Here is a 23,049-nt window from a genome sequence, read left to right on the forward strand (position 1 = left end):
TTTTGATATGCTAAATCCCAAATGCTTGTTATGAATCTCAATTTTGAGATTTTACATTTATATTCGCAAAACACAAAAGGTCATCCACCAAAATACTGAAGTTGAACATTGACAATTAATTATAGAATGCATTTCAACATCCAATTTAGCACGCTCAGTGTCATAATTGAGATGCTGTAAGTCATCGAGAAGGCAATAATTTTTTTTAGAATTGTTTAATTTTATTAGGCCTTGAAAATGTAGTGTGGGAAGCTGTCTCACTTCGACACCATTGCTGAAGATCTGCCAACAAATAATGAAACCAGCCCATTGGTTGAATGGTCGAACAGCTTTGAAATTGGCTACTTTTGTCCCACGTGAAAATATTTTTGCTGTGGAGCTAGGGTGGGATATGTTGACAAGTTTGTTTGCAATTTTTTTGACTAGTTAGTCCAAAAAATTGCTGTTTCAAAGCTGAAAAAAGCTACATAAGTGCTACCCATATGTAGCTTTTCTTGGTTGCTTTATGCAACCCAAGGGTGAAGGCTGTCTGATTACCCACAAATAAGTGATGAAACTGGTCCGACAGCTGATGGAGGCATGCAGTGTTAGGGTTCTCAGGCATGTGCAACTTGTGAATGTTGGCAGTTGTGGAGGAACCTGGTTCAGTTTTGAAACAGCAAAGGGCTTACCTTGTGCAGTTTTTCCTTGTTGCTTTGTAAAACTTTCTTTGGTTAGAATGGCAGAGTGTTAACTGATTATAGTCCTAGCCAACAGCTGGGAAATATTGATTGTGTGAGAGCTGATTGGTTCTTCTCTCATTTTCGGGTGAGAGATGTAATTGGGTCTTGTTTTTCATTTATCTGGAGACTACTATTGACTTTGCACATGGTTCATGCTTGGGGGGCTTCAGTGGTGTGCGTTTCTCTCAACACTGTTTCTGATAAGGATATTCAAAAAATGTTGGTGCAGCAAGAGGTGCCATATCAACTCCACAAACAATCACATCACCCGTCCACACAAGCTATCTCCAAGTCCTGTCAAAAGCCCTATATCCCACTATCTCTAATGCATCTATGCATCAACCTAATTCAAATTTTAAGAAATCTACTGATTCTGCTGTCATGTCTGTTGTTGTGAAACAATTTAATGCATTAACGATTCTCTGAAAGACCCCAACTGTCCTAAATGTCATCTTCTTTACTTTGATGCAATGGCCATTGGTCCTCCATTAATGTCTATTCTGCTGAAAACATATTCAGCCCATATTTTGAATTTTTTTGTATGGGAATTTTGAACCACGTGACGGATTGTAATCTTTTATCTTTGTTTGAAAATAATTAAGACAGGCAAAAGATAAAGAGAGAGATTCACAACAAAGCAGCATTAATCAAGGTAAGTAACCATTCTTTTCACACCGTGAGGCACATGGGGTGGTGTTTTCGTGGTGGAATTTTCGTGGTGGGATCAGGCATTTCGTGGTGGAGGTAAGCGCCCTACTGAGTGTCCTTCTAGTTTAAAAGAGTTAACATGTGACAAATCAAAATAACTAATTGTGTTTAAATATGACATTTTTAATGCATAAATGTATACTGTAAAACATACATCACAATGAGATGATACACAAGTTCCACTACCTTTTAGATGGGATGAGGAATTTCTGATGAAAGATACTTCTTGACCGATTGTTAAAATATGACGTACACTTGAGTACGTGGATGGATGATCGGTCTGTCGGATCAGCTAATTTCACAGATCCACAGAATCAGAAAGTTGTTTTTTGATGTGATTATATTGATTTTAAAGTAATAAACAAATAACTGACACGATTTTTAATTCTAATAATTTTTTGAGGTGTTACACTTTAACCAGTGAGTTGGTGTCAAAGCCACCCAATGCTCGCCTGTTTATACATTTATCGTTTTCAGCTCGCCTGTTCGAAGAACAGAGAGCTATAGCGATACCCCCGGCGTGAGCGTCAGCGTCAGCGTGAAAATGTTAAAGTTTTTGGTGCAAGTTATTTCCTTTCTAATGTTTTTATCTACCACACTATTTTTTACTGATTACAATATACAAATACATATATTGCTTTAAAATTTTTTGCATCAGACTTCACTGCAATGCTTTATAAAAAATATTATTAGACTTGTCTTTTAAAAACGATAAATGTATAAACGGGCGAGCATTGGGTGGCTTTGACACCAACTCTCTGGTTAAAAGACAAGTCTAATAATATTTTTTTATAAAGCAGTGCAGTGAAGTCTGATCCAAATAATTTGAAAGCAATATATGTATTTGTATATTGTAATCAGTAAAAAATAGTGTGGTAGATAAAAACATTAGAAAGGAAATAACTTGCACCAAAAACTTTAACATTTTCACGCTCACGCTCACGCCAGGGGTATCGCTATAGCTCTCTGTTCTTAGAACAGGCGAGCTAAAAAAGAAAACCTGGCGGGAACCACCCACCACTAAGAATTCGAGAAAAAACACGTTATGGTCATGACGTCATCTACGTGATGTAATCCAGGGAAAGGTCGTCTCAGTCCATAAAGGATAATGGATAATGCTTCAGACTCGTCAGAAAGTGAATTTGACGAATAATTTTCTGATCAAGAATCCTCCGATTGTCAAAATCATGATGTAGAAGGTGCTGTATGAAGTCGAGCTGGAAATTGATCATTAAATACCTGGCATTCACAACAATTGGAACAATAACGAAGAAAGACTCGGCAATATCAACTGGTAAGTGGTAAATCATGGAGCTAGAATGTGGGAAATGTGGAGTTTATTGGTATTTTGATGATACACTTCTCTGTAATTCTTGGAGTAACTCGAACAGTTCAAAGTTTTGTATCCTCCTGTTCACATTATTTAAATTCCATGAATGATATTCAAACCCGAAGACAATTGATCTAATTTGTAAATGAAAGCAATTGAACATATTTAGAAACAATTACATCACTGAATGATTGGTCCGATGATGTCATTACAGAGATTGTTACTGCTGCTTGGTCTTATTGATGTTACACTGTACCACCTTTACTTTTTAAAATATAGTTGTTAGCAACTGAAAGAAAAAAAAACCAACGAGATAGATATCAACCAGGGTTTAAGGGAGGAAATAGGGGGAGGAGGGGTGTCTTTATCGAGTGTTACGTCATGTTTTAGGAGGTGTCTGTGGAAGTGTTACAGCCTACAGGGGGTGGGGGTGTCAGATTTGGCCATGAAATACGTTAAGGGGTTTCTGTGAAGTCGGTGATAGAATGATAGGGGAGCAGAAAGCGTTACATGTTCCACTGTTTCGATGTGGGAATGCCCGTTTGGTTCTCTGAGTGTGAGGCAGGAGTTGGAGGGTTTTAAGGTTTGAGTGCAGGCAGTGGATTGATGTCTTACGATTGGGAAGATACAGCTCTGGAAAAAATTAAGAGACCACTGCAAAATTATCAGTTTTTCTGGTTTTACGATTCATCGGTATGTGTTTGAGTAAAATGAACATTTTTGTTTTATTCTATAAACTACTGACAACATTTCTCCCAAATTCCGAATAAAAAGATTGTCATTTAGAGCATTTATTTGCAGAAAATGATAACTGGTCAAAATAACAACAAAGATTCAGTGTTTTCAGACCTCAAATAATACAAACAAAACAAGTTCATATTCATTTTTAAACAACACAATACTAATGTTTTAACTTAGGAAGAGTTCAGAAATGAATATTTTGTGGAATAACCCTGATTTTCAATCACAGCTTTTATGCGTCTTGGCATGCCCTCCAGCAGTCTTTCACATTGCTGTTGGGTGACTATGCCACTCCTGGTGCAAAAATTCAAGCAGCTCGGCTTTGTTTGATGGCTTGTGACCATCCATCTTCCTCTTGATCACTTTCCAGAGGTTTTCAATGGGGTTGAGATCTGGAGATTGGGCTGGCCAAGTCAGGGTCTTGATCTGATGGTCCTCCATCCACACATTAATTGACCTGGCTGTGTGGTACGGAGCATTGTCCTGCTGGAAAAACCAATCCTCAGAGTTGGGGAACATTGTCAGAGCAGAAGGAAGCAAGTGTTCTTCCAGGACAACCTTGTACGTGGCTTGATTCATGAGTCCTTCACAAAGACGAATCTGCCCGATTCCAGCCTTGCTGAAGCACCCCCAGATCATCACCGACCCTCCACCAAATTTCACAGTTTGTGCTGGACACTGTGGCTTGTAGGCCTCTCCAGGTCTCCATCTAACCATTAGACGACCAGGTGTTGGGCAAAGCTGAAAATTGGACTCCTCAGAGAAGATAACCTTACTCCAGTCCTCAACAATCCAATCCTTATGGTCTTTTGCAAACCTCAGCTTGGCTCTTCTTTGCTTCTCATTGATGAAGGGCTTTTTTCGAGCTTTGCACGACTTCAGCCCTGCCCCTAGGAGCCTGTTTTGAACCATCCTCACTGTGCACTTCACCCCAGCTGCCGTTTGCCATTCTTTTTGTCGGTCAGTTGATGTCATCCTACGGTTGTTGAATGAAATTCGAATGAATTGGCGGTCATCCTGGTCAGTGGAAAGTCGTTTTCACCCTCTGGCAGTCTGTAGCTTTGTTGTCCCCAATGTCTGCTGCTTGACCTTGTTCTTATGAACCGCCGTCTTTGAAATTTTAAGGATGGAAGCAACGTGACGCTCACTGTGTCCCTCTGCCAGTAAAGCCCGAATTGAACCCTTCTTTTCCTCACTCAAAACTTTTCTTTTCTACTCTTTTGGCATGGTCAATAGTTATTTTTTTGATTCCAATTACTTTTGAGGTACCACTAGCACTGTTTTTGCCATCCAGCTGGTCCTATTGCAAGAGGATAGTGATGACCACAGCAGTGGTTTTCATACTTTTCCTTGTTAATAAGGTTTGGTTCAGGTGATCACCTAATGAGTACCTCACTAAGTAGAATGAGGTGTGCCTGTGTTGGAATTCAACAGACACTGGAATGGAATGGCTGCCATACATGTGGAGATGCTGATTTAAATTTTTTTGGAGTGGTCTCTTATTTTTTTCCAGAGCTGTAGATGAGGATTTGAGGTAGGAATGGGGTGGGGGGGGGGATAGCAAAGATAGGACAGAGTTTGGAGGGGAAGGGTGAGGTTTCTTGATGAGGAGTTGTTAGAATTTCATGTGTAAGTTTACTCACAGTAAATGTTTGTGTCTGTGTCTGTGTTTGTGTGTCACCCTTGGGTGTGGGGGAGGAGGAAGTTAACATAAAAAGTTACTGATTGATTACTAAAGTAGTGGCGATCATGGCTGATGCAAAGTAGGAATGCTGGGTTAAAAGACAATTAGAATTATTTCTAATCCTCATGGGGATCGCATCGGTTTTCATTTGATTCAATTTACTCATGTATTCCCAAACTGGGAATAAAGGCTGGTGTCGTATGAATTATCCTCAAAATGGGTGTGTAAATGACACTAGAAGCAGTTGGGCCATGCCACATTCCTCTGGTCAGTTTTACCTTGGCTGGCCATATTTTCCTTACAGCTGGATCTTGTGGGAATAAATGCCCACTCACACCATCTTTGGTTGTGTTGTTACAACCCGCAACAATACATCCATATGACGTAATTACTTTGCCATTTTTGGGGGGGATGGGGGGGGCAGAATCAATCAGCATAAAAGTACACCAAAAAACATTAAAATCTTTATTCAAGAAAAGAACAATGATAAAATGTTAAGTGAAGCCATATCTATTGATTAAACCAAACATGATTTTCTGTGTCTGTGGACCTTTAATGTCCCCTGTCTCCAACCTTGTCAGAGGAGACCAAGAGTTTCAGCTCCTTGTTTTTATTAAACCTCCCCCGTCAGTACCTGTTGTCAGGTGTGTTACTAAAACTAGTGCTACCAATTTTTAATGGTCTGCCAAGGTTTCTTCAGAGTCCTATGACATCTTTGTGATATGCTGGAAGAGCCCTTTGAAGAATTTTTGAGGAAGAAGAAGAAGAACCCTCGTAGTTGAAAAACCACCATTTTGGTTTTTTTTCTTCAGTTTTTTCAGACAATGTCTGAGCTGTATGTCGGAGCCGGCTGGGACTTATGCAATTAAATTTCCATTAATAATTATGGGAATAAGAGTACACTGGGTTCACTTTTTTGACCTTGACCTAATTGTTAAAGTCATGACATAATTGCAGACATTTTAACATGTTTCACCATAACTCGACTAAGGTTTGGCCAATCAGAACGAAACTGCCCTCTTGATAGCTGAGTGTGTCACATTTTCGTTTAGTTTACATCATACCCCTCTGAGTTAAAGGACAAAGTGAAATGGCGGACTGAAAAAAAAAATGTTTCTTTGTCATTGCTCAATTTTGCCAATGCGGAATCTCAAAGTCCGCTTGACCTTCCAATATATTCTTACATCATAATAATGGATTTGCACTGAAGTTGTGCACCTGATATATGATTAGTTCGTTGACCTACCTTTTTCAGATTGTGAGCGAATTAATTTTTTTTAAACCTTTTTGATCACAACTAGAATAATTTTCCTCCGATTTTTCATGATATTGAGTTTTCTGGAGAGATTGTCGTTGGGACATATTTTATTAATTTACACTCTATCCCTAAAGGTTGCAGGTCAAGGTCATATAGTGGTCCGAACAAAATATGGCCATCATTGGATTTTAGTGCCGATCGCTTTGTGATCACAGATATCTAGCTGCTTAGTGTTTTTAAAATCCTTCTCGGCCGTGCAAAGTCACCAAATCTGCATAATTCCACAGCTCGTACTTACAAAGTGGCAGGGAAGTGGGATTCTTATTAAATATTGTGCTCATTAGCTGAATGACCATTACCACTTGTTTGACAAAATTTGGATACTAATAAGATCCATCTCTAGTTTTGGCTGACTATATTATCTGAGGATTTGTGTCACCTTATCACTGTACCCCCACTTGCCAGCCTAGCAATGGCAATATATTCTCTTTTTCTTTTTTTGATAATTTGCAAAACCCTTGTTTCTGCTAACAAAAACGATTGTTCAATTTAGGCCCAGGTTGTGCAGAGCAACTTGTTTTATAAACCAATTACTCGTGTAAATCTATAGGGACAAAATTATCACTTCCAAAGACCTACAAAAACCATATTGCCTGTTAAGGGCTGTTAATACATTCAACTTCAAAGAACAAAAGTTATGAAAGAGCATTGGCAGCAGCTAAACCTAACTTTTACATGAAGAAGAGTGGGAAGTTGGAGTAGAATGGTGGGAGAAGGAAGAGCAGGGGTGAGGTTTGTATCATTTTACATGTTTACACTGCTGGGGATCATTTTACATGTAATTTATTATTCTTCCTTTAAATGCAAAATGGTCCAACAGGATGAAGAGGTACCACACTTACTTTTGAGCTTTCTTGTCCTGGTTTGATTCCCGGACACGACTAAAGACTGTTGGTGAAGTACTTCACAGGCAGGGTTTTGTATTGCGAAGTGTGCCGTCCTTCGGATGGATGTTAAGCTGAGTGTCCCATTTGCACACATTAGTTGCTGGACGTTAGAGATGCCACGTTGTCATTCATGAAGAGTAGACACGTTATCACCAACATCTTGGAAAAAATGCCAAATTATTGCCCGGTCCAGTTTTAGTCACACGTCAGGCCTTGCCAACTGGTTCGTGAAACTTTTGGGCCAAACTTCCCCTTTCAGCCAACCCTACAATAAGCTGAGGATTAATTGAGGCCATAAGAGAAGTATAATTAGTTGTTCAAGTATATAATTTAGTAAAATATTATTTCATTTAGACAAGGCTAAATTTTTTTTCCTTAAACGACAAAAGAAAAGTAAACTATAATTTTTGGTAGTCTAATGATTAGATCCAATTACATAGTAGTTTTGATTCTGTGAATATGTTTGTACATGATAGAAGCCATGAATACATTTTCCACTCAAGTCTTTTGATGCAAGAATTGCAAAATTTTAACTCCCTTCATCTCTGTCCTTTTGCATTACCGTTCAATTCACTTTACTCCTTTTGCAAAGGGCTGCCAGGATAGCCTAGAGTTTATGTGTACTCATCACTAAACTGGCTAACCTGGGTTCGAATCTGTGCCCAGCTATCAACTATAATCATGGTGTTTCACATGCAGGGAAAGGCATCATTATGTGTACCATCCCTCAGATGGACTTTAAACTGGGATACCTGCCAGTTGGCATTAGATGGTCGATGTTAAAGATCCCACAGTGTTCTTTGCAAACAGTCAGTGAGCTATCACCAGCACCCTGAACAAATTGCAAAATTCCTACTCTCACCTACAAGGGGCACTGCATCAGCAGTATCACCACACCCCTACCATAACTGTTGAAAACCCTCAACCACATGCTATATATTAATGAACGAACTCGTTTCACCTCTTCAATCCCTCACATTCCACCTTGTAATTTTTCTTACCACCCCCTCTTCTCCTCCATCTCCTACCCTGTCTCCTTCCTTTTCTTTATCCATTCCACCCACCCTCCACCACCCCCCACTATATTATATGCTGAATATATAGATAGCCCTTTACAATAACACTTACTGCAAACTCCATCACAGCACTGTCATTTTGGTTTGCAACGTTTCTCTTTTAAACGATGTACATTAAAACACGATCTTCATGCAGTTTGCACTTATCGATCTTGATAATATCTATATAACAATATGATTGTTCATCCCTCCATCTGTCCGTCTGTCTGTCTGTGTATAACATTCCATTCCACTCATTCGTTGGATGGCTTGTCTGACTCCACCCACAATTTCAACCTAATGAAAAATCATATGGCCACCATGTTGGTGCTTACTGTTATTGGGAGCAAAATAAATCTTCAGGGCTGTCATAGTCACAATCACTATTCCCTCCCTATAATTTTCCCTTCTGCGCAAAATGACCAAAGCAGCAGCTGAAAGGATGCCGATCGGCATTACGGGAATTGCGAAGATAGGTCTCAGCGATTGAGGTCGCGGTCCGTTACCTTTTACACCACCCAAATAACTATGTGGCATTAAGCAGGGCTTAAATCCATGTCATTACTCCACAAACACCAAGTGAAAAGTGGGGTAAATCAATTGGTTCACTTCTGTCTGTCCATCCCTCCAACCACAAATGTCAGTTTATGATTGAGAAACAACTCAATTTCAATTGAATGTTTTGTGTTGACCTTTGACCTTTTAATATAAAAAATCATTGGTTTCACAATTCAGTAATGTACTATGCAATTGCTGTTTAATTTTCAAATCAATTGGATGAAAATGATGATGTTTCAGATAAAAATTTATGATTTTAGAAGTTTGACCTTGAGTTGAACTTTGACCTTTTGGCCTCAAAAAAAAAAGTTGGTTTCCTAATTCAGTGATGCAATATGCAAATCTTGTTCAAATTTCAAGTCCATCGGATGAAAAATGATGATTTCAGAAATTTGACCTCAAGATGACTTTCGACCTCAAAATTAATAGGCTTCTCAGTTGAGATGTGGATTTTTTTTAACCCACCCCGTTGTGATCATTGAAGGATTCTTCCTGGCCGATTTGTGGAATCCTATTTGACTTCAGGCAGAGTTTAACGTTTCTCCGATTTGGTTATAAAATCTTTATAAAACATATACATAAAACCCTATTGACACTGATAAACCGATGTCCACACAAGTCCTTCCTTGTGAAACAATTTATTTTCTAATTATCCACCATACACTTTTCACCCTCATACAATGAACTTAACAATCCCCATTGATTGCAATATTATTTGGTTCTATTTCATTTATTCTTACTTTAGTTAACAGTTAGACCAACCCGATTCAATTCACTTCCACATTACATCAGAGAGTTTTATTCTAACTTGGTACTTGGTCAGTTCCAAGGAATACAAGCCACTGAGATTCTAATACTTCCTCTGGTACTTGCACTGAAACAATTTTACATTTCAAAGCATTTTATACTTTCATGGGAGAGTGGTGGGGGGCTACCAACCCAGACTGCAGACGTGACCTTTAGACGAGAAGCCACTTCGTACATTTCGAGGCAAAGGTTCGCTGTTATCAGCTCAGGTCACTCTGCTCCAGACCAAGACATTTATCATCATTTAGGGCAAAAGTCTCTTGGCCAGAAAGGACAGCCAATTCAACTTGTAGCATAAAAGTTACATTTCTAAAACTCCATTTGTTACAATTTAGAATACATACAGATAAATCTTTTCCCCCACACCACCTTGATAACTTGGTAAAGTTTGATGACAATCGGTTTTGGAATTGTGACCTGGAGGCGCCAAACAGAAAGACAAACATGCAGACAGACAGACAGAATAACAAAATCGACTGACCAATATACTTGAAAGATCTTCGATTTTGCAAGTAACAAATTTCTTAGAAGACAAATCCCACAACACAAAAAACATTGAATTATTACCTCTGCCACCAAAGGTGAAGGAGGTTATGTTTTCACCCCTCTGCGTCTATGCCTGGTGTTGGCTTAATGGTTAGGGTGTCGGGCTTTGGATTCTAGGATCCTGAGTTCAAGTCCCGCTCATCAGTTGAATTAATACCAGGTGGGTGAGGTTAACTCGGCCTGTCATCCTTCCGAGGTTGGCAAAATTAGTGCTAGTATGCTGGTATACTGTGTCGGAGTGGCGACCCGTCCAGGATTGTGCTCAATAGCCAAGGAGACTGCTTTGGCAGCACCAACACTCTGCACAGAGTATGGTCCCAATCTTCTCTCTCCTCTCTGTCTGTTTGTTACTTGCAAAATCGAAGATTTCTCAAGTATATTGGTTAGTCAATTTTGTTATTCTGTCTGTTTGTCTGTCTACCACGTGCAGGTCACAATTTTAAGCTGATCTTCACGAAACTTCACCACATGGTAGAGTTTGTCATAAGGAAGAATCCTATTGTTTTTGAGGACAAAGGGTCAAAAGGTCAATATTTTGATGACTATCGGTTTAAAATTGTGAATTTCATCCAATTATTTTTGAAAAAAAAAAGGTAATTGGATTTTCTTCCAAGTATTTTTGAGGTCAACATCGACCAAAAGGTCATCTTTTATGGCATATAAAGCTGAACAGCTGGTGGCATATATAGGTCAACATACACCCAAGATCAACAACTTAGGTGAGATTTCTAAAATCCTCAATTTTCATCCTATTGACTTGAAATTTAAAGAGAAGTTATATTTCAGGTCAATTATTTCAACCACCAATTATTTTGGAGGTCCACATATGCCAAAAGGTCAACATTGGTCGAATTTTTTAAATTTTCAATTTTCATCCGATTCCCTTGAAATTTGAAGAGGAGTTGCATATTTGGTCATTGAATTCAACCAGCAATTATTTTTGAGGTCAAACTTGTTTCATGGATTTTGCAAGTTTCATGCTCTGCACAACATCTTGTTTGTCTGAAAGTCTGTCTGTGTGCAGGATATTTCATAAAGTTGTGGACGGATCTGGATGAAATTTGGTGTGTGGGTTGGTTGTGTGACAAGGATAAACTGATTAGATATTGGTGAAGATCTGGATCTGGATCTGACTACAATAATTTTTTATGTGATTTTCCACCATTGAGAGATAAGGCCAAAAATGATATGTAGACCGATATCTCAAAAAGCTGTGGACGGATTCGGACAAAAATTGGTGGACATGTTGGGTGTGTGACAAGTAAGAATTGATTAAATTATGGTGAAGATCCAAATCCGGATCTGGATATGAGAATTATTCAATTGTCAAAGTGATTCTTCACCATTGAGAGATAGGGCCAAAAACGATATACAGATTGATATTTCAAAAAGTTATTGGGCCTGATATGTTCTCGTGGATCAGGCATTACGTGGCGGAGGTATGCGCTCGACTGAGTGCCCTTCTAGTTTTATGTGTTACACATTGCAACACATGAGTAGGGAGGAATCATAAAGTTGAATACTGATCCATGATGTTACCAAAATTGTGTGTGGAGTAAAATATTTATTTGGCAACCAGTAACTGTTTTGGAATTGCTTATGATGAGGTGTCATCATCTATCTGTTGCGACTTTGCAAAGTCGATGCTGAAACTATCATCAAACCATAATATTAATATACTCAAGGGTATTTTTGATTATATACTAATGAGATGGACACACATGCACACATACAGAGAATTCCCTTATTCTAGTATTGTTCGAAACACCCTCTCCCTCCAAGAGTGGCCTCAAGGGGGATAGTGGGGGAAGTGAGGCAAATATATTTTATGCCATGGCTAGTTATCCCCCCCCCTATTTCCAGCAGGGGTCAGTAAACCACTTGCACTGTGTGAAGTGTAGAGACCAAAATATAAGTCTGCTCCACACCTTTGCATGGGGAGGTGAGAGGGGCTATTTTGTGCCCATGACCTGACACTGGGTTACCCTCAACACATACGTAAAATTTGGTGGAGGTTGGCAAAGCCGTTTTCGATTCTATAATTATCAGACGTACACACACACACATTCATACAGATAATTTCCATTTTTATACAGTAGGATTGCACCCATCTCATCATTTCTACATTACACTCATCTCGATCTTCCTCAATACAAAAATGCATTTCAAACCCCATATCGTAAAACATATTGCGCATAGTTTGGTTATTTAACAATATAGAAGGAGAAAGCTAACCAACCCCACTTGACAGCTGGTGGCATTGGTGTGTGTGTGTGTGTGTGTGTGTGTGTGTGTGTGTGTGTGTGTGTGTGTGTGTGTGTGTGTGTGTGTGTGTGTGTGTGTGTGTGTGTGTGTGAGAGAGGCAGAGAATGGGGGGATATCAGAAGAGATTTTTGAGGAAGCACACACGATAGAATGATGGAGAGTGAGTAGAGGAATCGGAAGGGATGAGGGCTAACATGGGAGGTGCAAAAACTGAGCTCAGCACAAGCACAGTATCCCCCGGACAACCTGCATCCATCTCTTCGAGATACCTCTAGCTATTAATATCAATTATTTTAAAACTGATCAACCTTCCTCACTTTCACTACCCTTCCTGGCAAACTATTCATTTACTAACTGATCTGGAAAAAAAAAATCTCATTTCATATTTCATTTCTTGCTTGCTTTCTTTTAATCTTTAACCTGAGCCCCCTATCCATGTCAAATTGCTTTTCAAATATACTATGTCAAGATTATATGCTAAAAATCCTTGGATATCTCGTGCATTTTGAGCTGCTTGTCAGCAAAGCAATTTTTTATTTCCGAAAAAAAAAAACTTCGTCATTGGTTCACCAATATATTTTGCCTTCCGCAGGACTTGGGGCAAGAGATTTTGTACATTTTCCTGCAAGGCATGCTGAGTGAGATATTTAGAGCACAGTTTGCAGAGTTTTCTTCCCTATTACAAACAATATACAGCGTTGCAGCATAACTTGCTTCTTGCACAGGTAAGCATTTTATCATGACATTGTACTATCCTGAAAGGATACTACCTTTGTGTTGGATTACTATGCAGTTGAGTGACTATTCTATATTAATTATTTTTTGGAAAAAAATGGAGAATTTGGGGCCCAGAACCACTCGCCTCTTGCCCATCTGCAATATATAATATGTCGCTGTTTGCGGGGGTGGCAGCAACAGGATATTTGGTACTGATCGTACCTTCCTGTGTTTCACCCCAAAAAGTACATTTTTTTCTGTGGATTTTAATTAATCATGCATACCTTTATTTAGAAATATTTTTTCAATTTTTTTAAATTTTATTTCCGGGTGTTTTTCTCCAGATATGTTGCTGACATCTATTTTCTGATTGAAAAATATGAAGCTATACTGACAAACTTGAATAGGATTCACGCTACAATACACATCGTAGTTGATATATATGTCAAGCAGTCCAGTGGGATATGCAATTGATTGCCAATGGTGATCACATTAGATTGCATGAGGAGATTGCATTACAATACACATAATTCAGGATTGCAGTAGATTGCATGCACGTGGTGATCGCAACAAATAGCACAAGGTTTTTTACATTAGATTGCAATGGGTGATTTATCTCGAATGTTCGAGGCAATCACGCTGGATTGCACAAGGTGATATAAGTAGACTGCATTGGATTATTACACTGAGTGATTGCACTCGAGACAGCTAAATTCTACAACTTAATTACATGATGTAATAGCATTTGATTGAACACAGTGAAACATTTGAATTGCATAATCATATGAAATTGCAAAACGTGATTGCATAAAAAATTTCAGGAGATAATGTCATCAAATCACTTGCAGGATAATTTCAATTGGCTAGGAAAGGGGTTATCACAATTTAGAATACTTAGAGTAATCACAACACTAAATACTGCATAGTCACCCTTTGTTAATGGGGCAATTGTGCAAAATTAGAGCGATTGTGCGAAACTGCGTGAGGTATTTGGGCTTGAACGCATTAGACGAATGCACATGTATCTCACAGCTTGATGTTGATGTGCATTTTGATCGCACTTGATTTCAAGGATGACTATTTCTAGATATTGCACAGTGTTCTAGATCCATGGAATGCAAGATTGCATGAATGATTCATGTCAGAATACACTTGATTTGCCATTCATTTTTTATGAGATGTTGCAAAAGGTGATCTTCACTTTTATCAGTTGATCTTGCACAGTGTTATTGCAAATACTGACCATGCTAAATTGCAATGGGCAATCACACTAGATTATGGGGTAAATAAATTTGATTGCATAGCACGATTGCACCACAGTCCACCAGCACATGGTTTTACATGCAATAAATTGCACAGAACGACAATAAATTGATGTGTAGATAGCACTAAGTTTTCTCTTGTGCAGAACAAGAAACTATTAAGTTTGGCCTGTTTGCCGTTTTCTTCGAGGACATTACTCCAAGTACTGATATTCCAGGATCAAATCCTATATATACTGTGACTTGTGCTTTGCCAACTGAAGTCTTTATAATGCACGGAAACGTACACGATGTCTCTTTATGTCCTTTCCCTGCGAGCAATATATGTAAATTGGGCTGACAGGGTGGCCTAGTGGTACACACACTCACCTCCAACCCATCTAGCCTGGGTTTGAATCGTGACCCATCTATAAACAGTCATCCCAGTGTTTTACAGTCAGGGTGATTCATCAATGTGTGTGCTGTCCCTCGGATGGATGATAAACAAGGTGTCCTGTGTGTCGGCATGCGTTGGACATTTAAGACCCTGCAGTCAGTGTCCTTCTCAGAGTAGGAAAGCTATTGCTGGCATCTGACTAAATTCCAAATTCCTGTCCTAACTACTGCTGGGAGAGGGATGGCAAATTGCCAGCATGATGCATGATTCATGGACAAGAAACTGCTTCGGCAGAACCAACGCTCCACAACACAGAGTACATCGGTTCAGGATATACAGCATGTAAAAGCTCCAGGAGACTTAGCCACTGTAGTAACATGGTCATGGAATGTTTATTCATTGTTGCCATTATTATTGATTTTGTGGTCCCACAAACACTAAGATTTATCAAATTGTTACAAGAGGTTACTGCACCAGAAGGATGTGATGCAATTTAACAATGCACAGAAGAAATGTACAAGGGTTTATTGAAGATGAACATGCACTGCTTGTTTGAGCCAACTTTACATGAATGATAGATCACAAAAAGTTTGAGAGTTGACAGTAACAACATCATGGGACTCTTGTGTGAATCGAGGTCAAAGCTGCACAAAGCATTCTGGGAATTTCAAACATGGCAGCATGTAGTACATCATGTGCTAAGAAACAATGTTGTGCAATGAAGTTTCTGGTGAAGAAAAATGTCAAACAAGCTGAAATATACTGCTTGGTGATGTGCTTCTTTCACGCAGAAATTGTTTGAGAAATGCAAAATGAACACCCAATCTTGTGAAACCAAATGATGCAACTCCCACAAATCTGCGTTGTACAGGTGTTACGTAGTGATCACCAGATGCGTGTGCGTAATATTGCAGGATAGCTGCTGTATGTATCATTTTTGTAAGTAGGAAACAAGAGCACTCATTTTCACTTGAAATTCAACAAATAAGGAACAAAGTGGTTTCCAAAAAAGGCAGTTCATGTGGCTATTGTAATGCAATGCTGGTAATGTTGCAGAAGAAGGGTGACAACTTTTTGAACAATATTGTGACATGTGCTAAAACATGGATCCATCACTTCACTCTGAAGTCCATTACTAAATGCACAGCACTGCAGTGTCATAGATTATTCCATAGGTTTTCAAATTGTGGGGTGTACTCTCCACAATTTGGGATTATCAGGGAAAATGGGGTGGTGGGGGTAGTGGGGTGTGGGGTTAGGGGTAAGTATCTGACAGGTAAAATATGTTTTCCTGTTTCTTGAAAATAATGTTGATTAAAAATTTTTTTAAATTCCCATTCAGAAGGAACCTGTTTCACTTACAACACATGGTTTTCATTCAAATGCCGAAATTACCACGATCGAGTTATCTCGTTCCATCATGTCATGTCTGACTTTTGGTGACATTCATGATCAGATTTCTCCAAACGTCCCTAACCTGCACTGCTTCCCGAAGCTCTGGCAGAGACAGCTAGGTTGCAGCCTTTAACTCGACATCCATCCAGCACTTACAAAGTCTGCCGATCTTCCTCTTCTTCTCTCAACTACACCCAGCATGGTTGATTTCTCCAGACTTTCATTTTCTGCACGTATGATGTGTCCAAAGTATGACAGTTTCTGTTTCAGCATCAGCACTTCTAATGTACATGACGTGGTCTAATTTCCTCAAAAACGGATTTTTTTTTTGTTGTCCTTCAGTTCATGGAATTCTTAACATTCGTCCCCAACACTACAAATCAAAACTCTCAATCTTCTTCCTTTCTTCTTCACTGTCCTTGACTCACATCCATACATTGCAATCAGGAATACCAGAGTGTTCACCAGCCTCCTCTTGGTTTGTATTTCCACATTTTTGTCTTTTCAGATCTTTGCCAATCATGATATTGCTATTCTCCCCAATGCTAACTGTCCATTAATTTTTTTTATCCATTCCCTTCAATCTAAGAACCCAGGAAGATGAATGAAACTTTCCACTATTTCCACATGATTATCTCACAATATGAACATATCATTCTTCTCAGTTGACAAGGTTTTCATATTTTTGAGGTTTAAATAAAGAATAGCCTTTTCACTTTCCTTCTTCGCTGTCTGCAGCAGTTTCACCAAGTCCTCTTTACTTTCTGCCATCAGTGGGGTATCATCAGCATACCTTAGATTGCTGATAAATCTTCCTCCAATCCTGACTTCAGCCTCTATGTCATCCAAGTTTGATTTCCTCATGATATACTCACTACCTACACAGGTTCAACAAGTAAGGGGAGAGAATGCATTCCGATCTGACCCCTTTTCCAGTTCTCAAACATCCTGTCTTTTCATACTCTGTTCTTGCTGTATAGTCCATTGGCCAATATAGGTTACCGGTACCACTTAGCGGAAATCATCCATATGCTATTTTTTCAAATAGTATTATAACCAAGTTTACATTTTCACATGATGGGCATCTGAAATGTGCAGATTTCTTAAAAAAAATTTAAAAATTTAAAATTTTAAAAAATATATAAAAAGATTAATTGAAGGATGTACCAGGACCTTATAAAAAACATCTTTAAAAGTGACAAAGTGAGCTAATTCGTTTAACTCTTTTGGACAAACTGCATAAAACTTAACAAAGCAATGCAGAGGAGTATTATTGAACTTATGAAAATGTAAAACAAAAAAAAAATCCAACTACAGTACTTTTAAAAAATATATATTTTTATGAAAAAAATACTCATTTTTTTAATGCGCATTTTTTAATTTTCTATTTTTCTACAATATCACTGATTGCTATTCATTGAAAACAGACATAAAATAAATGTATTATTTCGTAGTTGAGCCTGATGTTGGCATATTTGCCCAATAAAAGCGTTTTTTCACACAATGACCTCGTATTTAGTTCCAAATCCCAATTTCAATGCAGAAACGCGTGTTTTTCATCACATGGTGTGTATTTTTACTTGGACTAAGCAAAACAACACATTTTACACGAGGAACCTCATTCATGCAAAAACAGTCTTATTTACACATTAGAAAGACTGGTGTTGGCTTAGTAGTTAAGGAGACTGGCTTGGGCCTGAGTTCAAGCCCATGTCAGCCAATGAATTAACACCAGGTGGGGTTGACTCAGCCTGTCATCCTTCTGAGGTTGGCAAAATGAGTACCAATGCACTGGGGTAATAACCATTTGGGGTAAACTGCATTTGAGTGGCGACTCATTCAGGACTGTACTCCTTGCAAATGAAACTGCCTCGGCAGCCCTATGCACCTTCACGGTGTGAAAGGAATGGTATTATATGTTATTATTTCGTGGTTTTGTTAAGGTAAAAAGACAGAAATAATTTTGTTTACCTCTCAGATAATGCTATTTTACTACCACTACCCCTATTGCATAAATTGTTTTATATTTTCAGATTATAACCGACCATGGCAATAAGTCAAGATGAAAAATGTCTGGAGGCTGGTCTGTTTGGAGGCAAGACCATTGACTGAATTATTCGCTGCACTGATGATGATACAAATCTGATGTCACCTCAGAGTCTGAGTTCATGAAAAACATTATTCGAAGCTGCAAAAACAAGAGCATTGTGCGATTTTAAAACTCTTAAAAACAGTGAAAAACGACGAAATACCAGAGATATATTATCATAAAAAATGTAGTTCACTTACACACAAGGAGTCCTTGTATCAGTTTTGGCTTTTGTTCTGATCGACTGTAAATCAGATACTTCATCGAGAGTCACTTCTGCAGGTACCATCTACTTCATACACATTTGGAGAAAAAAAAGAATTTATGTTTTAAATTTTTGCAATAAAGTGAATAAATACAAGGATGGAACACCAAGAGAAACATTAATAAGGAGCCAAGAGCTAAGTTTAGCCAAAACTGTTCAAAGGAGAGCAACTGAAAAACAAGACAGTACTATCCTAGTGATGTGCAACCAGGAATTAGTTGCTGTTGAAGCCCACGATCATGCCACATGCGATAAAAACTATGCTGTACAAGATCGTGATGATGATACAGGAAACAATAAAGCAACACAGTATGCAGACAAGAGAGAATGATGCTTACCAAAAGCTATTTGATTACATAAGATAAGACGTCATTGACAAGTCAATAGTTGTAACTTGTTGAGTTAACAACAAAGTTTATTCTAGAAATTAAAGAAATGGGTGTGACAAATGTGCTCGATTAAACAAATAAACATGTGCGCTGTAAGTTGGAAGGAGAATTTGGATTGTCCAATCAGATCTTTGCAAATGAAAAAGGAAAACTCTTGCTGCTTCCCAACAGTGCATTGGTACTTACACAGATTGCTATAAAAAGCCAGCAGTTGGAGAAAGAAATAAAAACTTTGAGATAGAGTGCTTCAGATGCTCACAAAACTTTCAAACAAGCAGATATACAGTTAAGAACTGACATTAAAAGCTTAAAAGGAAGACCTCTCATGGCGACCACAACTATCACAACTGAACATTGATGCTGTGTGCTTTCCTTCCTCTGTTAAGCTATTCCTCAAGTACTTATTAACTGGAAATGTTGAGGATTCTAATGTGACACCTGATAAAGTTTCTAAATGCATCGATTCCGTTGGCCAAGACTTTATCTACAATGTGAGTGGTGGTAAACACAAACCCCCAAAACATATACTGCTGTCATTTGCAATTAAGTCTCTTCCTGGAAATGTTGAACTTATACAAATTCTGAACTATCTGGGTCATGGAATATCATATTTCCAAACGTCAGAGATGGGCACAGCTTTTGTACTTTATAAGCTGTCATCACTAACTTAGTTATGCTATTGTGCTACCTGCGCATATCCATCGCAGCATTCCCACTGGGTTTGTCTTTGACAACATAGATCGCCTTGAACAGACCCATGTGCAGGAACAACACAAAGGGTGAATGGAATTTATGTTCGACATGTATATATATATATATATATATATATATATATATATATATATATATATATATATATATATATATATATATATATATGCAAAAAATAAAATTAGGGTTGGGGGGTTTTAATGGGATACCGCCACCTTTTTTTCACTGGTAACACTCGACGGTAATGAGTAAGCAAATATTTGTTGGAACTATGATGAGATTTGGTGTCAAGCATGGAAATTTTTGCAAGTGCCTCAGAACCCCTGAAAAAATGGAGGAAGATTTTGGGAAACTTTGGGAAGAAAAGGAAGGAAAAAGAGAGGAAATTGGGAGGATTTTGGTGTTATTCTGTAATTTTTTCCCTTTTCCTCCATTCACTTACATGTAAATTTTTGCAGTGCACTTGAAGAAAGAATGTATATATATATGAAGCCCCAAAGTCTGACTACTCTTATGATTGGAAGTAAGCTAATAGGTCTGTAGTTAAGAGGATCAGCTTTTACACTTTTTTTATGTGATGTGGTGATGTTGGATCACTTCCATGCTTCCAAGGTGATGTTGGCTGACTTGTGACATCTTTAACGACAATATGAAACACCTACGGGCTGGCAGGAAAGCTTAGATGTTGGCACACTCATCTCTAAGGTGTCTCGCCTGGGTTATAATCTGTCATCCTGGTGTTTCACAGGCAGAGAGGGTATTTCATTAGTGTGTGTGTGCTGTCCCTCAAATTGTTGTGAAACTGGAAGTCCCGACTGCCAGCAATAGTTGGTGGACTTTAAAAATTCCATGGTGTACTTTGTAAAGAGAAGGTGAGTGAACAAGTTACAAATTCTTCCACTAATCTTCGGGTGTGGGGAGGGGGGCAGTGGGAGTGCTGGGGGGAGGCATTGCATCAACGCCACAGCAGTGTCTCCAGCAATGATGCAGCACAGTAGCCACATGCTTCACATGAAATGATGAAAATGGGGAGAGTATATATATATATACTCCAAATATTGAGTATATATATATATTGGGTGGTCCAAAAAAGTCGAAAAAAATAGAATGTTGCTCCACAAGCTTAAAATTATTCTAATATGATCCAATAACGCGCATAATTTTTTTAGCTTGATCGGAGGTGATTTAGAGGTCGCTCCATATGTCAACTTTTAGTCTCATGACTTGAATAAATTAGGGTATGGTCAGGTACGATTACGGGTACTTCTGGATGTCAGAGGTGGAAATGGAGTGCATTTTCAAACTCTATGGGGTCGATTTACTCAAAGAAATGACTGCACCGACATTGAATTCACTACCATTTCAAAAATATGACCTGAAACAAGATTTATCATTATTGGAGTTGAGTAACTAATCCTACTCATTTCGATATTTTCTAATCTATAATTAATTTGTGGTCCGTCTAAACATTTTTGAGAGTAAATCGACCCCACTGAGTTCAAAAATGCAGTCCATTTTCACCTAGGAAGTTCAGACGTGTACAGATTCGCATCTCACCATACCCAAATTTAATATTCTAATAACTAAATAAAGAAGTAACATTTTTTTCATGAATCATTGAATCTAAAACACTGGATGTTGGGCCGGCTAGAAATAAGTTCAGGCAGGAGTGGAGACAGCAATAGAGGCGGAGATGATATTGGTATTTGGTAAATGAGACGAAATATTCTAATAGTTTGTAATTCCATTGTTTGAAAAATTAGGGTATGGTCAGGTACGATTACGTGTACTTCTGTACTTTCTCGGTGAAAAAGGACTGCATTTTCGAACTCAGTGGGGTCGATTTACTCTAAGAAATGTTTAGATGGACAACAAATTAATTATAGATTGGAAAATATCGAAATTAGTAGGATTAGTTACTCAACTCCAGTAATGATAAATCTTGTTTTTGGTCATATTTTCGAAATGGTAGTGAATTCAATGTCGGTGCAGTCATTTCTTAGAGTAAATCGACCCCATAGAGTTCGAAAATGCACTCCATTTCCACCTCGGACATCCAGAAGTAATTGTAATCATACCTGATCATACCCTAATTTAACCAACTCATGAAACTAAAAGTCGTCATGTGGAGTGACCTCGAAATCACCTCCGATCAACTTAAATTTTTTTATGCATGTTATTGAATCATAGTGGAATAAATTAAGGCTTGTGGAGACAACATCTGAATTAATTTTAATTTTTTTGTTGCTTGTGGACCACCCTAATATATATATATATATATATATATATATATATATATATATATATATATATATATATATATATATATATATATATATATATATATATATATATATATATATATATATATATATATATATATATATACATATACATATATATATATATAAAGTTGAAAGTGTGTCTGTCTGTGTGTGTGTGTTTCTCTGTGACCTATGCATGCGAAAAGTACTGGACTGATCCTCACCAAACTTCACATGCTGACAGAACATGTACCCGGGAGTGTCCCGATGTAAAAGAATTGTACTTCTGACTTCCGGTTTCCGAATTATGACGTCATCACTTGATTTCGTAACGTTAATTTTTCAAGTTCAGCCGATTGACATGGTGCCAACGCCATATACAATATATCTAACATATGATTTTATGTTTTTGTTTGTCTGTTTGTTTGTTTGTCTGCACGCGCTAATCTCTTGAAAGGTGAAAGATTCGAGCTAACCACTGAAACAAAAAATGTCGGGATGGGCCCCGGGAAGGTTATAGACTATGTGGCAAGGCCCCTCGGCCGGGGGGGGGGGGAAGGGGGTGTGTTTCCACCTCACCAACCCCCTTAGTCTATGACTGCCATGGCCCAATAGGGAACTGATACTGTGCTCGTGTCAGACATATGTATATAGAAGATTAAATTCATTCAAAAAGAATCCGGGCAGCGCCGGGTGCATTCACCTAGTGTGTGTGTATATATATATATATATATATATATATATATATATATATATATATATATATATATATATATATATATATATATATATATATATGTATATATATATGTATATGTATATAAGTATATATATATATATGTATATATATGTACACATGTGTATATATATATATATATATATATATATGTATATATTGTTACGGTGCCGGATACCGAGACACCAGCTTGTCACTCAAGGGGATTAATCCCGGTTGTCCTC

At 38.1% G+C, this 23,049-nt stretch overlaps 1 long non-coding RNA gene across 2 annotated transcripts in view; it reads left to right on the forward strand.

Annotated features, from left to right (window-relative positions):
• The window catches only part of LOC147030527 (uncharacterized), a 66,338-nt gene extending 46,803 nt beyond the window's left edge, over positions 1 to 19,535 (forward strand). For both annotated transcript variants that reach the window (XR_015055794.1, XR_015055793.1), the window contains 2 exons: positions 13,214 to 13,346; positions 18,405 to 19,535. This is a non-coding gene — a long non-coding RNA (uncharacterized LOC147030527). The remainder of the gene's footprint in view (positions 1 to 13,213; positions 13,347 to 18,404) is intronic.
• The last annotated feature ends 3,514 nt before the right edge of the window (positions 19,536 to 23,049 follow it).

The sequence above is a fragment of the Eptatretus burgeri genome, chromosome 3 (assembly GCF_056783735.1).
Source record: "Eptatretus burgeri isolate ZD-2024b chromosome 3, Ebu_testis_v1, whole genome shotgun sequence".
Lineage (NCBI taxonomy): Eukaryota > Metazoa > Chordata > Myxini > Myxiniformes > Myxinidae > Eptatretus > Eptatretus burgeri.